A 15,667-nucleotide genomic window follows, 5' to 3' on the forward strand; every position below is an offset into this window, starting at 1 on the left:
TAGTTCTGGAGACTGGAAAGTCCATGATCAAGGTGCTGGCATCTGGTGAGGGCCTTCTTGCTTCCTCATCCCATGCAGAAGGACAAAGAGAGGGAAGAGAGACAGAGGGAAGGAGAGGAAACAGGACAGTTAAGTTTTTGGCTTGCAGGAGGCGTGAAAAAATTATGTTTGGGTACCTTTGGCATAGGTAAATTGTGATGTGGTGATATTTAGCAATATTTATTAAGCACTTACTATGTGCCAGGTACTATCCTGGGCACTGAAGCTACAGCACTGAACAAAAGAGAAAAATCCCTGTGGATAGGAAGATGACATTGTAAAGGAGAAAACAATAAATAAGTCAATAGTAGGGCGGTGCCTGTGGCTCAGTAGGTAGGGCACCAGCCCCATATACGGAGGATGGTGGGTTCAAACCCGGCCCTGGCCAAACTGCAACAAAAAAATTAGCCAGGCATTGTGGCGGTGCCTATAGTCCCAGCTACACTGGAGGCTGAGGCAAGAGAATCGCCTAAGCCCAAGAGCTGGAGGTTACTGTGAGCTGTGTGACGCCACGGCACTCTATCCAGGGCAATAAAGTGAGACTTTAAAAAAAAAAAAAAAGTCAATAGTAAATCATATAGTACCTTAGAAAGTGATAAGCACTATGATAAAAATAGGGTCTGGTAGATTGGGCGTGGTGACTCTCACCTGTAATCTTAGCACTCTGAGAGGCCAAGTGGAGAGGAGTCCTTGAGTTCAGAAGTTCAAGACCAGCCTAAGCAAGAGGGAGACCCCTGTCTCTACTAAAAACAGAAAAATTAGCCGGGCATTGTAGTGGACATCTGTAGTCCCAGCTACTTGGGAGGCTGAGGCAGGAGGATCACTAGAACCCAGGAGTTTGAGGTTGCTGTGAGCTGTGACACCATAGCCTTTTGCCTGGGGCAACAGAGTGAGACTCTCAAAAAAAAAAAAAAGTGATGCCTGTAGCTCAAAGGAGTAGAGTGCTGGTCCCATATACCCCCGTATCACACTCCCCCCCATACCAGAGGTGGTGGGTTCAAACCCAGCCCCCGTCAAAAACTGCAAAATAAATAAATAAATAAAATAAAAAATAAAAGACTTGTAGTTAAGTATCTTCTAAAAAAAAAAAGGAGAAGAAGGTCGGGGTGCATGGCCTGTAATCCTAGCACTCTTGCGAGGCTGAGGTGAGTGGACTGCCTGAGCTCATGAGTTCAAGAGCAGCCTGAGCAAAAGTGAGACCCCCCATCTCCACTAAAAATAGAAAAACTGAGGCAAGAGGATCGCTTGAGCTCAAGTTGGAGGTTGCTGTGAGCTATGATGCCATAGTACTCTACCCAGGGCGACAGCTTAAGAATGTCTCAAAAAGAAGTGACATTTATTTAATTAATCTGTTTAACATTCAGTAAATAATGGCTACAAACTCCTTATGTGCTGGGCTCTCTGCCCGTGCTAAACATTCCAGGCTGAACGTGGAGACCTAGCTGCTGCCCTAGGCGACACCTGGTGCCAGAGGGCAGAGTATCCTTCCAGGACAGTGATAGGGGATCTGGGTGGCCCTAGGAGGAGCATCAGCCCAGCTGTGATCTAGAAAGGACTCCTGGGGCAAGGTAAAGTGGAAATCTAAAGGCTGAGCTGGTATTCACTGGTTGAGGAGGGAAAAGGGAGGTGGAGAGTATTCTCAACAAAGGCAACATCATGGAAGAAGAAGGTCCGGTGACCAGGTGACCAGTCTGATATCCTCACCTTAGCACAGCCCACTTGGCAACCGAGAGGAGACCCTCCCCTTGAATGAGGGCTGGAGGGTCCAAGGTCACGAGCCCCCCACCCCAAGCTGGAGCCAAGTTCAGGACAGACACTGTGTGGTCTTAGCGTGGGGGTGGGAGGGGAGGAGCTGAACATAATCCAGAGGAATAAAAATAACATCTGCCACACTTCCTGTGAGTTCTTCCCTGCCAACTGCTTCATGCAAAATCTCTCTCTCTCTTTTTTTTTTTTGAGACAGAGCCTCAAGCTGTCACCCTGCGTAGAGTGCTGTAGTATCACAGCTCACAGCAACCTCCAACTCCTGGGTTCAAGCAATTCTCCTGCCTCCACCTCCCAGGTAGCTAGGACTACAGGCACCTGCCACAACACCCGGCTATTTTTTGGTTGCAGCCATCATTATTGACCCAGCCCCGGCCAAACTGCAACCAAAAAATAGCTGGGCGTTGTGGCGGGCGCCTGTAGTCCCAGCTACTTGGGAGGCTGAGGCAAGAGAATCTCTTAAGCCCAGGAGTTGGAGGTTGCTGTGAGCTGTGTGAGGCCATGGCACTCTACCGAGGGCCATAAAGTAAGACTCTGTCTCTACAAAAAAAAAAAAAAAAAGAAAAGAAAAAAGATAATCATGGGGGAAGGATGTGTGTGGAAGAATCTGAACTCAACAGACTAGGTTTGCTGTATTGCTTCAGCTTAGCATCTTAGATTCCATCTTGTAAACCACCTTTCCGGCTTCACCTCCTAACTTCTGGACATGGAGTTTCTGGGCATCCACATCCACCAATAACCTGGGCCCTGGGCTCCTTGTTCTGAATCACACGGGCTGTCTCTACCTCTCTCCTGAGTTGAGAAGCACCTGGCTCCCTTCCTCATCATCCTGGGCCCCCCCCCCTGGAGGTACTCAAGGTACCTGTCATTGGGTGAACAGGGGACTTAGGCTTTGGATCCCTGGTCTGCGACATTTGGGGCATCTCCATGTGAGGTCCTGCTTGGCCCTCCTTCCCCCCATCATGAGACTCTGCCCTCTGAGGCTGTCTGAACCCAAGTTGCTCCCTCCCTTCCTTCCAAACAATGCCCCTTCCCCCAGCGGTGATTATATCCTATTTGAACACATCACAGCCACACCCTGGATATACAAAGGAGCTGTTTAGACAGATGTCCAGCGTAGCAGTTATATTGCTGAATGATCTCCAGGTAGCAGTTATATTGCTGAATGATCTCCAACAATCAGAAGACATCTGTTTGTGACATCCCACTCTGGAGCCTAAAAGTGCCTGCCGCCTTCCCAGGCAACAGCACAGCCTCCCAAAAGCTATTTTGGTGCATTTATAGCAGTTCTCTGCCCCATTTCACTGAAAGGCTACAAATATACTCCCATACCCCAATCTTCCTGCTGATGCCCCCCACCCAGGGGGAGGCAAGAAGGGCCTGCATTCTGACTTCCAGGTTATAGCTTACTTTTCCCCCCTGGGGGAAATGCGGCGCCCTGCAATTTTTTTTTTTTTTTTGTAGAGACAGAGTTTCACTTTATCACCCTGGGTAGAGTGCCATGGCCTCACACAGCTCACAGCAACCTCCAACTCCTGGGCTTAGGCGATTCTCCTGCCTCAGCCTCCCGAGTAGCTGGGACTACAGGCGCCTGCCACAGCGTCCGGCTATTTGCATTTTTTTTTTTTTTTTTAAACCAAACCTCCGGGCCGTGCCTGTGGCTCAGTGAGTAGGGCACACACCACATAAACCGAGGGTGGCGGGTTGGAACCCAAACTGCAACAAAAAAATAGCCGGATGTTGTGGCGGGTGCCTGTAGTCCCAGCTACTCCAAAGACTGGGGCAGGAGAATCGCCTAAGTTGAAGAGCTAGAGGCTGCTGTGAGCTGTGACGCCACAGCACTCTACTGAGGGCAACTAAGTGAAACTCTGTCTCTGAAAAAAAAAAAACCTAGACCTCTTTTACTCAGTAGGTGAATCTCCTGCCACTTGCCTCTTCGTCTGAGATCCCCTTGAACCCCTATTGTGGGCCCAATTTTTGGCCCTCATCATGCTAAAAGAGTGTCTGTCTCTTCCTTGAGAAGCAGGATCAAGTCCTCTGACATTGTCATGCTCTTCATTTCTAACTCCTAGGTTCTCCACTCTGACTACAGCCTACAGCAGGGAAACCCTAGAATGATCTAACTGGATCTCATTGGGGTCTATGTATTTTTTCTTCACTTTTTATTACTCGAGTAATAATAGTATACCTTTGTTGTTTAAAAAAATCTCCAATAAGAAATGAAAAGAATTCTTCATGCTAAACCCATGGACATAGTTAAAGCTATATTCAAATGAAAATTGAGATATTTGGGTGGAGCCTGTAGCTCAGTGGGTAGGGTGCCCACCACATACACCGAGGCTGGCAGATTCAAACCCAGTCCGGGCCTGCTAAACAATAAAGACAACTGCAACAAAAAAATAGCCAGGCAGGCGGCACCTGTGACTCAAAGGGTTAGGGTGCTAGCCCCATATGCCAGAGGTGGTGGGTTCAAACCCAGTCCCGACCAAAAACTGCAAAAAAAAAAAAACAAGAAAGAAAAACTTAGAAGGTTACTGGGTCTACAGCCTATAATAAAGAAAAAATTAAAAAATATATATATCCAGGCATTGTGGCAGGCGCCTGTAGTCCCAGCTACTTGGGAGTCTGAGGAAAGAGAATTGCTTAAACCCAAGAATTTGAGGTTGCTGTGAGCTGTGACACCACGGTACTCTACCCAGGGCGATAGCTTGAGACTCTGCCTCAAAAAAAAAAAAAGAAAGGAAAAGAAAATTGAGATATTTAAATTTCTCTTTTCTTTTTTTTTGTAGAGACAGAGTCTCACTTTTTGGCCCTCGGTAGAGTGCCGTGGCCTCACCCAGCTCACAGCAACCTCCAACTCCTGGGCATAAGCGATTCTCTTGCCTCAGCCTCCCGAGTAGCTGGGACTATAGGCACCCGCCACAACACCCGGCTATTTTTTGGTTGCAGTTTGGCCGGGGCCGGGTTTGAACCCGCCACCCTCGGTATATGGGGCTTGTGCCCTACCGACTGAGCCACAGGCACTGCCCAAATTTTTCTTTTCTTTCATTTTTTTTTTTTGAGACAGAGTCTCACTCTCTCACCCTGGGTAGAGTGCCATAGTGTCATCATAGCTCATAGCAACCTCAGTCTCTCGGGCTCAAGTGATCCTCTTGCCTCAGCCTTCCATGTAGCTGGGACTACAGGTGCCCACCATGATACCTGGGCTAGACAACCTTAAATGCCTTTTGGGCGGCGCCTGTGGCTCAGTCGGTAAGGCGCCGGCCCCATATACCGAGGGTGGTGGGTTCAAACCCGGCCCCGGCTGAACTGCAATCAAAAAAATAGCTGGGTGTTGTGGCGGGCACCTGTAGTCCCAGCTACTCGGGAGGCTGAGGCAAGAGAATCACTTAAGCTCAGGAGTTGGAGGTTGCTGTGAGCCGTGTGACGCCACGGCACTCTACCGAGGGCCATAAAGTGAGCCTCTGTCTCTACAAAAAAAAAAACAAAAAACCTTAAATGCCTTTTAAAACTTATTTATTTTTTGAGGCAAGGTCTTGATCTGTCACCCAGTTAGAGTATAGTAGCATCATCATAGCTCACAGCAATCTCAAACTCCTGGCCTCAAGCAATCCTGACCTCATGCCTCCACTTCCTAAAGAGATAGAATTATAGGTGTGAGCCACTGTGGTCAGCCTAGACACTTTACCTTTCTAAACAATTATTATCACTAGAAATGGGATCTTCTCTTTCTTTTTTTTTTCTTTTGAGACAGTCTCACTTTCTTGCCCTCTGTAGAGTGCTATGGCATCACAACTCACAGCAACTTCAAACTCTTGGATGAAAGCAATCCTCCTGTTTATGCCTCCCAAAGTGCTGGAATTATAGGTTTTAGCCACCACATCCAGGCTTCAATACTTTTTATTATTATTATTATTTTTTTTTTGTAGAGACAGAGTCTCACTTTATGGCCCTTGGTAGAGTGCTGTGGCCTCACACAGCTCACAGCAACCTCCAACTCCTGGGCTTAGGCGATTCTCTTGCCTCAGCCTCCCGAGTAGCTGGGACTACAGGTGCCCGCCACAACGCCCGGCTATTTTTTTGGTTGCAGTTTGGCCGGGGCTGGGTTTGAACCCACCACCCTCGGTACATGGGGCCGGCGCCTTACCGACTGAGCCACAGGTGCTGCCCAATACTTTTTATTATTAATAAAAGATCAAAAATGGCCAGGTGTGGTGGCTCACTCCTGTAATTCTGACACTCTGGGAGGCCGAAGTGCGTGGATTGCTTGAACTCAGGAGTTCAAGATCAGCCTGAGCATGAGTAAGACCCCATCTATAAAAAATAGCCAGGCATGGTGGTGGGCACCTGTAGTCCCTGCTACTAAGGAGGCTGAGGCAAGAGCACCGCTTGAACTCAAGCGACGGAGGTTGCTGTGAGCTGTGGTACCACAGCACTCTACTGAGTGTAACAAAGTGAGACTCTGTCTCAAAATAAATAAATAAAAGATTAAAAATAAGTGAATCGGGCAGTGCCTGTGGCTCAGTGAGTAGGGCGCTGGCCCCATATGCCGAGGGTGGTGGGTTCAAACCCAGCCCCGGCCAAACTGCAACAAAAAAATAGCCGGGTGTTGTGGCGGGTGCCTGTAGTCCCAGCTGCTTGGGAGGCTGAGGCAAGAGAATTGCGTAAGCCCAAGAGTTGGAGGTTGCTGTGAGCCGTGTGACGCCACGGCACTCTACCCGAGGGCGGTACAGTGAGACTGTCTCTACAAAAAAAAAATAAATAAAATAAGTGAATCAAATATTCAACCTAAGAAATTAGTAAAACAGCAATAAAACAAATGAAAAAAGAGGGAAGAAATACAATTAAGCTGACATTAATGAAATACTGAAAAACTAAAGCTAAGTGTGGTGATCCATACCTATAATCCTTGCACTCTGGGAGGCCAAAGTGGGTGGATTGCTTGAGCTCAAAAGTTTGAGACCAGCCTGAGAAAGAGCAAGAGCCCATCTCTACTAAAAATAGGAAAAAATAAATAAAAAACTATGTGAGCATTGTGGCAGGCACCTGTAGTTAGCTACTCAGGAGGCTGAAGCAAGCTGATTGCTCAAGCCCAAGAGTTTGAGGTTGCTGAGAGCTATGATGACACTATATCACTCTACCCAGGGCAACAGTGAGACTCTGTCTCAAAACAAGAATAAAAGAGAAAGAAAAAGTAAATTTAGTTTGGAAAGGAAAATAGAAGGTGGCACCTGTGGCTCAGTGAGAAGGGCACCGGCCCCATATACCGAGGGTGGCAGGTCCGAACCTGGCCCCGGCCAAACTGCAACAACAACAACAACAAAAAAAAAAATAGGTGGGCGTTGTGGCAGACGCCTGTAGTCCCAGCTAGTTGGGAAGCTGAGGCAGGAGAATTGCCTAAGCCCAAGATCTGGAGGTTGCTGTGAGCTGTGACGCCACAGCACTCTACTGAGGGCGACAAAATAAAAAGGAAAATAGAACGGGAAAATTTTAACTAAAGGCAAATCTGAGGAAAGAAAGCAAAGCAAGAAAGCAAAAAGGCAATATAAATATAGATATGGCTGTTACTTAAAGCTATTATTAAAAACTATTATAGTAATACATTATAATGGCAAAAGGAAATAGATGTTTTCCTAGCAAAATATGAACTATAAATAAAAATTGTGGCTGGGCATGGTGACTCACACCTAGCACTCTGGAAGGCCATGGTGGGTGGATTCCTTGAGCTTGGGAGTTCAAGACCAGCCTAAGCAAGAACAAGATCCTGTCTCTACTAAAATGGAAAAATTAGCTGGGCGTTGTCGCGTATACCTGTAGTTTCAACTACTAAGAGGCAGGGAGAGAGAGCGGAGGCAAGAGGATCACTTGAGCCCAGGAGTTTGAAGTTAGGCTGATGCTATAGCACTCTAGCCTGGGCAACAGAGAGAGACTCTGTCTCAAAAATAAATAAATAAATAAATAAAAATAAAAATAGTAAAGTATCAAAATTAAAGTAGACAACTTTAGCAGACTAATAACCAAGGAAGAAATTAGAGAGATAATTAAAGGAGTAAAACCCTACCTAATAGGTGCAATGAACAGTATTCCAGTGACAGGCACACTAATAGCCCTGAGTCAAGCATTATAAAAGCTATCCATGTAAAAACATTTGTACCCCTTTAATATTTTGGAAAAAAGAGAGAGCGAGAGATTGCATTCTCTAGGTTATTAACATTAAATGCCTCCTAATGAGGCAGGACATTAGGATAGGGAACACGGGTGGCACGGAAAAGAACACAGGTGACAGGAAACAATAGGAAGAAAATGAGGGTTACAGATCAATGAAAACAAAAGCTGTGGTCGCGCTACAATTGTACCCAGGAAGATACACCTTGCTTGTTCCCGCTTGGCAAAGTCCTGCAGGAGGCACCTGCACAGGTAGGGGACAAGAGTGTCCTCAAATGACTCTGACTTTATTATACCATCATTACCACAAATTAGCATTGCAGCTTGCCCCTCAGTAGGCTTTGGAAGCCATGACACGTCTGGGTCTGAAGAAATAAAGATAAAAACTCCCCCCAAGTGCTCGCTTCGGCAGCACATATACTAAAAGTGGAACGATACAGAGAAGATTAGCATGGCCCCTGCGCAAGGATGACACACAAATTCGTGAAGCGTTCCATATTTAAAAAAAAAAAAACTCCCCCCAAAAAACACACCACCACCCCCACTCCCCCACAGATGGGTGGAGATAACTGGGACGTGCTGCTCCTTCCCCTTTCTGGAGTGTACAATTGCTGGCTTATCTTTCTTGACACACCCCTCCATGTCTGGAGGTAACTTGTTTAATAAACTCCTTTCACTTTGCTTCACTGCTTTGGTGTTTGGTTTTAATTCTTTGCGTCCAAGCACAGGAACCGATGACAATCACTCAGTGGTAACGCTCCAATAATATAGTGGAAAGAAATACATGACATCATTTATGGAGTATCAGAGTCCACAATGATCAATCTGAACCTAATCACAAAGAAACAGACAAGGCCAGCACAGTGGCTCATGCCTGTAATCCTTGCACTCTGGAAGGCAGAGGGTGTTGGATCTCCTGAGCTCAGGAGTTTGACACCAGCCAGGGCCAAGTGACCAACCTGAGCAAAGTGAGCCCACTCTCTACTGGAAATAGAAAAATTAGCTGGGAGCTGTGGCTAGGTGTCCGTAGTCCCAGCTACTCAGGAAGCTGAGGCAAGAGGATCACTTGAACCCAAGAGTTTGAAGTTGCTGTGAACTGTGATGCCACAGTGCTCTAACCAGGACAATACAATGAGACTCTGTCTCCAAAAAAAAAAAAAAAGAAAAAGAACAAAACAGACAAATCAAAATGGTGAGACATTCTACAAGACAATTGGCCTGGATTTTTAGGAAAAAAAATCAAAGTTCACGAAAGGAAAAAAAAAAAAAAAAACGGCAGAAGTATTCTAGATAAAAATTAAAGAGATACTGATTTGTTAATATTTGAAGGATTTGTGTTTATGATTTAATAAAAACATTTTTAAAAAATAAATGAAAATATATCAAGCTAAAAGGACAAAATACACATGGAGGAAAGGTACTAACAGAATAAAAAAAATATTTGAAGGATTTGTTATTTAGATCCTAGAGTTAAAAATAAAACTAAACTGGGGCGGCGCCTGTGGCTCAGTGAGTAGGGCGCCGGTCCCATATGCCGAGGGTGGCGGGTTCAAACCCAGCCCCGGCCAAACTGCAACAAAAAAATAGCTGGGCGTTGTGGTGGGCGCTTGTAGTCCCAGCTGCTCGGGAGGCTGAGGCAAGAGAATCGCGTAAGCCCAGGAGTTAGAGGTTGCCTGCCGTGAGCCGTGCGACGCCACGGCACTCTACCCAGGGCGGTACAGTGAGACTTTGTCTCTACAAAAAAAACAAAAAAACTAAACTGAAACGACATTATTTGGAGAAGTCTGAATATAGTCAGTGTGCTCCGTAACATCATATCCAGTTCCTGCTGGGTGAGATAATGGAATTTTCTTGGGCAGGATAAAGGAATTTATGTAAGAGAATGTGCTAAATCTTAGGAGATACATTTTTAGCATTTGGTGTTTGCATTTTACTTTTCAAACAGTTAAGCAAAAAGTTTTAAATATGTGTTCTGTCTACCCAAATAACTAACTGAAACAAAAATCTCAACCAATGGAGATTTATTAACCCAGACTTGAGGTTGCACCGGTAAAACCATGACCTGCAGACAAACTGTGGCTGTTTTTTCCGAAGGGGAAGTTGGAACCATCAGCATTTTAAAGGCAATGGAGAGAAGAAAAATGGCAGGAGGGGGGAGACTGATGAGGCAAAGATTTCCTGAGGCCCAGGAAATCTACATTTCACACAAATAAGAGGAATAAAGGAGTGAAGAAAGTATCAGTTATGTAAATATCCCTAGGCAGTTGGAGGAATGTTTGATTCTGTATTTTGTTACCTGTAATGATAAACTTGTAATTTGTTTTTTGTGTGGAATTGAAGGGCTTTAGCTTTAGTTGCTAGATCTGTGTAGTTAGAATTTGCATGTCCTTTTTAATGAGAAGACAGTAAGGAATTTCCTCAATGATCTGTGGAGGCCTAGCATGGGTGGTGGCTCACACCTGTAATCCTAGTACTCTGGGAGGTTGAGGCAGGTGATTACCTGAGCTCAGGAGTTAAGAGACCAGCCTAAGCAAGGCAAGACTCCTAACTCCACTAAAAATAGAAAAACTAGCAGGTCATTGTGGCACATGCTTGTAGTCTCAGCTACTCAGGAGGCTGAGGCAAGAGGATTGCTCAAGCCCAAGAGTTTGAAGTTGCTGTGAGCTTTGACACCATGGCATTCTACCCAGGGTGGCAGAGTGAAACTCTGTCTCCAAAAAAAAAAGGTGGCACTCATACCTCAGTGGGTAGGGCACCGGCCACATATACACCAAGGCAGGCAGGGTAGAACCCTACCAGGGCCTGCTAAACAACAATAACAACTGCAAGAAAAAATAGCCAGGCATTGTAGCGGGTGCCTGTAGTCCCAGCTACTTGGGAGGCTGAGGCAAGAGAATCTCTTTTTTTTGGCCAGGGCTAGGTTTGAACCCACCACCTCTGGCATATGGGACCGGCGCCCTACTCCTTGAGCCACAGGCACCGCCCACAAGAGAATCTCTTAAACCCAAGAGTTAGAGGTTGCTGTGAGCTGTGACACCACAGCACTCTGCCGAGGGCGACATAGTGAGACTCTGTCTCAAAAAAAAAAAAAAGAAAAGAAAAGAAAAAAGATCTCTGGAGCTACTTCTTCATAGATGCCTGAGGCCTTTACTTTCTCTCTGGTTTTTTTTTGTTGTTTTTTTTTTTGTGAGACAATCTCAATCTGTTGCCCTGGGTAGAGTGCCATGGCATCCCAGCTCACAACAACCTCAAACTCTTGGGCTTAAGGGATTCTCTTGCCTCAGCCTCCCAAGCAGCTGGGACTACAGGCGCCCACCACAATGCCCGGCTATTTTTTGATTATAGTTGTCATTGTTGTTTGGTGGGCCTGGGCTGGATTTGAATCTGCCAGCGTTGATGTATGTGGCTGGTGCCCTAGCTGCTTGAGCTACAGGCACCGAGCCTCTCTGTTTTTTTTCTTTAAGACAGAGTCTCACTATCTCGCCCTCGGTAGAGTGCTATGGCATCATAGCTCACAGCAACTTCAAACTCTTGGGCTCAAGTAATTCTCTTGCCTCCATCTCCCAAGCAGCTGGGACTACAGACACCTGACACAACGTCCAGCTATTTTTTATAGATGGGGTCTTGCTCTTGCTCAGGCTGGACTGGAACTCCTGAGCTCAGATGATCACCTGCCTCAGCTTCCCAGAGTGCTAGGATTACAGGTGTGACACCCACACTAGGCCCTCACAGATCATTAAGGAAATTCCTTACTGACCTCTCATTAAAAAGGTCATACAAATTCTAATAAGTCTGTGCCACTAAAACCAGGCACAGTGGCTCATACCTGTAATCCCAGCACTTTGGGAGGCCAAGGTGAAAGGATTGCTTTAGGCCAGAAGTTCAAGACCAAGTGGGCAACATAGAGAGACCTCATCTCTACAGAAAAGTAAAAAAGAATAGTTTCTTGCCATAGAGCTGCATATGTATCTGGCCCAAGACTCAGAGACGCTGAAGGAGGAGTTACAACAGGACTGAAGAAATTATAGGCCCCGGTCACTGATGTTTGCCCAAAACCAACAAAGCAGGTCAGTAGACGAGTGGCAATCACATGGCCACTGCAGCAGAGCCCGAGGCCTTCCACCAAACTGCAAAGCAGAAAAATGCTGCTCCTGCCAAATCTGCAGCAAATTATTTTGTGGCCAGCTCAACTCAGAACCACATAGGGAGGGAATTCTAGGAAACTCAGTTCTAATTGAGCCAAGTTAATATAGTACAGATTAGAGAGTATGTGTTGGGGGGGAACAGGTGCAGAGAGAGAATGTGGGCAGATGTAAATATTAATTGTTGGTGAATTTAGGTGAAGAGTGCTCAACTCTTCTATAGATGTGAAATTTTAATTATTTTATTTCTTTTATTATTATTAATTTTTTTTTTTTTTTTTTTTTTGTAGAGACAGAGTCTCACTTTATGGCCCTCGGTAGAGTGCCATGGCCTCACACAGCTCACAGCAACCTCCAACTCCTGGGCTTAAGTGATTCTCTTGCCTCAGCCTCCCAAGTAGCTGGGACTATAGGCGCCCGCCACAATGCCCGGCTATTTTTTGGTTGCAGTTTGGCCGGGGCCGGGTTTGAACCCGTCACCCTCAGTATATGGGGCCAGCGCCTTACCAACTGAGCCACAGGCGCCGCCCATTATTAATATTTTTTTAAATAGAGTCTTGCTCTGTCACCCAGGCCAGAGTGTTGTGGCCTCAGCCTAGCTCAGAGCAGCCTCAAACTGCAGGGTTCAAGCAATCCTCTTGCCTCTGCCTCCCAGCTGGGATGATAGGTGCCTGCCACATCGCCCGGCTGATTTTTCTAATTTTAGTGGAGATAGGGTCTTTCTCTTGTTCAAACTGGTCTTGAACTCCTGAGCTCAAGTGTTCTACCTACCTGGGCCTCCCAGAGTAATAAGATTACAGGCGTGAACCACCACACCTGTCCAGATACACTGATTATTTTAAATGAAAGGTCAGCCGATACTACAAGAGGGTTTACTCTGCTATTTCCTTAACTGCCTTCACACTGGACCCACTGATAGAGCACAGGGGCCTTTCATTCCCTCTAAAAGCCTCATTACAAGTTGGAGAAAAGAAGACTTTTTCTCTGGATAATGCCTGTCTCTCAGGCACATTCAAATTCCAATAAGAATTATTTACAAGTTGATTTCTCTCTCTGGGTCCCTTCATTCTCCCAAATAATCATTTCACTATTCTTCAAAAGAATTGCCTGCATTGCCCAGCTCCCCTTCCCTATGAAGGTTAAGCATCTGAACCTCCTGTGTTATTGCATAATCACTCTGCATCCGTCCTGCCAACTCCCACCCCCCTAATTGTTCATTAAATTTGTATTAATCTGTCTGTTGTAAGTTCACTTTCAACTAACCTTCAGTGGGCAGAGGGGATGCTTTCCCACTTTGTGCCTGCAAAAATGATCACGTTCCAAATGATGTGACATGAATAGTGAGGGTGAATGAGAACTCAGAGCTGGGATGTTCCAGCTAGAAATGAAATTTAAGGTCCCAACTCTTTACAGATAGAAAAAGTGAGGCTCAGAGAAGGGACTTATTCTAAATTACAGAAAGATCATCCAGCCAGATCAACATTTCCTTTAAGTAATCCCACGGATCTGGAGAGCAAAGACCCAGTAGTAAACTGTTTTCCAAAATCAGGCTGACCTCACCCCCTGCAGGTTGACAAGAGTAAACGCAGGAGGCTGAGGGCCAGGACTAGGGTGACTGGCCCAGTGTTTTCCCTTTTGCCTTAGGCTCCAATATGGCTCAGCGCAGCATTTTTACTAATCCTGATTTGGGTTAAATTTCTGAGATTTTATCCATTATGGATTTTTTGCATTTATTTTTATTCTTATTTATTTTTCAGACAGAGTCTCACTCTGTCACCCTGGGTAGAGTGCTATGACATCAGAGCTCACAGCAACCTTAAAAATTCCTGGGCTCTTAGGCAGGTGTCGTGGCGGGTACCTGTAGTCCCAGCTACTCAGAGGCTAAGGCAAGAGAATCATCTAAGCCTGGGAGCTGGAGGTTGCTGTGAGCTGTGACGCCATGGCATTGTATTGAGGGCAATAAAGTGAGACTCTGTCTCTAAAAAAAAAAAAAGGCTCCTGTGGCTCAAGCAGCTAAGCTGGCAGGTTTGAATCCAGCCTGCGCCCGCCAAACAATAATGACGACTGCAACCGGGAAATAGCCGGGTGTTGTGGCAGGTGCCTCTGGTCCCAGTTGCTTGGGAGGTGGAGGCAAGAGAATCTCTTGAGCCCAGGAGTTGGAGGTTGCTGTGAGCTGTGATGCCAAGGCACTCTACCCAGGGTGACAGCTTGAGGCTCTGTCTCAAAACAAAACAAAAACTCCTGGGCTCGGGCAGCGCCTGTGGTTCAGTGGGTAGGGTGCTGGCACCATATATACCAAGGGTAGTGGGTTCAAACCCGGCCTTGGCCAGCTAAAACAGCAGTGGCAACTGCAACAAAAAATAGCCAGGCATCATGGAGGGCACCTGTAGTCCCAGCTACTCAAGAGGTTGAGGGAAGAGAATCACTTAAGCCCAAGAGTTGGAGGTTGCTGTGAGCTGTGACGCCACAGCACTCTACCAAGGGTGACATAGTAAGACTCTCTTTTTTTTTTTTGGCCGGGGCTGGGTTTGAACCTGCCACCTCCGGCATATGGGACCGGCACCCTACTCCTTGAGCCACAGGCGCCACCCAAGACTCTCTTTTATTTTTTTTATTTTTATTTTTTTTTAATTTGGCCGGGGCTGGGTTTGAACCTGCCACCTCCGGCATATGGGACCGGCTCCCTACCCGCTGAGCCACAGGCACCGCCCCAAGACTCTCTTTTAAAAAAAAAAAAATTCCTGGGCTCAGGTGATCTTCTTGCCTCAGCCTTCCAAATAGCTGGGATTGCAGGTGCCTGCCACAACATCTAGCTAGTTTTTCTTTTTCTTTTCTTTCTTTCTTTCTTTTTTTTTTTTTTTTTTTTTTGTAGAGGCAGAGTCTCACTTTATGGCCCTCGGTAGAGTGCCGTGGCCTCACATAGCTCACAGCAACCTCCAACTCCTGGGCTTAAGCGATTCTCCTGCCTCAGCCTCCCGAGTAGCTGGGACTACAGGCGCCCGCCACAACGCCCGGCTATTTTTTTTTGGTTGCAGTTTGGCCGGGGCCGGGTTTGAACCCGCCACCCTCGGTATATGGGGCCGGCGCCCTACCGACTGAGCCACAGGCGCCGCCCTTTCTTTTTTTTTTTTTTAAGTAAAGACAGAGTCTCACTCTCGCTCAGACTGGTCTCAAACTCCTGAGCTCAGGCAACCCACCCACCACAGACTCCTAGAGTGCTAGGATTGCAGGAGTGAATCACCAACCCAGACCTAATTTTTATTTTATTTTATTTTTTACTAGAACTTATCATAAAACTAACTTTGTTATATTTTTTCCACTTAATTTTTTTGGTTAAATATCTTCACTGACCTGATGACTTCTGTCTTCTGATTCTTATTTTCTTTCTTTTTTATTTATTTATTTATTTATTGTCGGGGATTCATTGAAGGTACAATAAGCCAGGTTACACTGATTGCAATTGTTAGGTAAAGTCCCTCTTGCAATCATGTCTTGCCCCCATAAAGTGTGACACACACCAAGGCCCCATCCACCTCCCTCCGTCCCTCTTTCTGCTT

The 15,667-nt window shown here is 46.1% G+C and overlaps 1 non-coding gene across 1 annotated transcript; it reads left to right on the forward strand.

Annotated features, from left to right (window-relative positions):
• Positions 1–8,364: 8,364 nt before the first annotated feature.
• On the forward strand, positions 8,365–8,471 carry LOC128579988 (U6 spliceosomal RNA). Its single transcript, XR_008378353.1, has one exon. It is a non-coding gene; the product is annotated as a U6 spliceosomal RNA (small nuclear RNA).
• The last annotated feature ends 7,196 nt before the right edge of the window (positions 8,472–15,667 follow it).

Source organism: Nycticebus coucang, chromosome 2 (genome assembly GCF_027406575.1).
Source record: "Nycticebus coucang isolate mNycCou1 chromosome 2, mNycCou1.pri, whole genome shotgun sequence".
Lineage (NCBI taxonomy): Eukaryota > Metazoa > Chordata > Mammalia > Primates > Lorisidae > Nycticebus > Nycticebus coucang.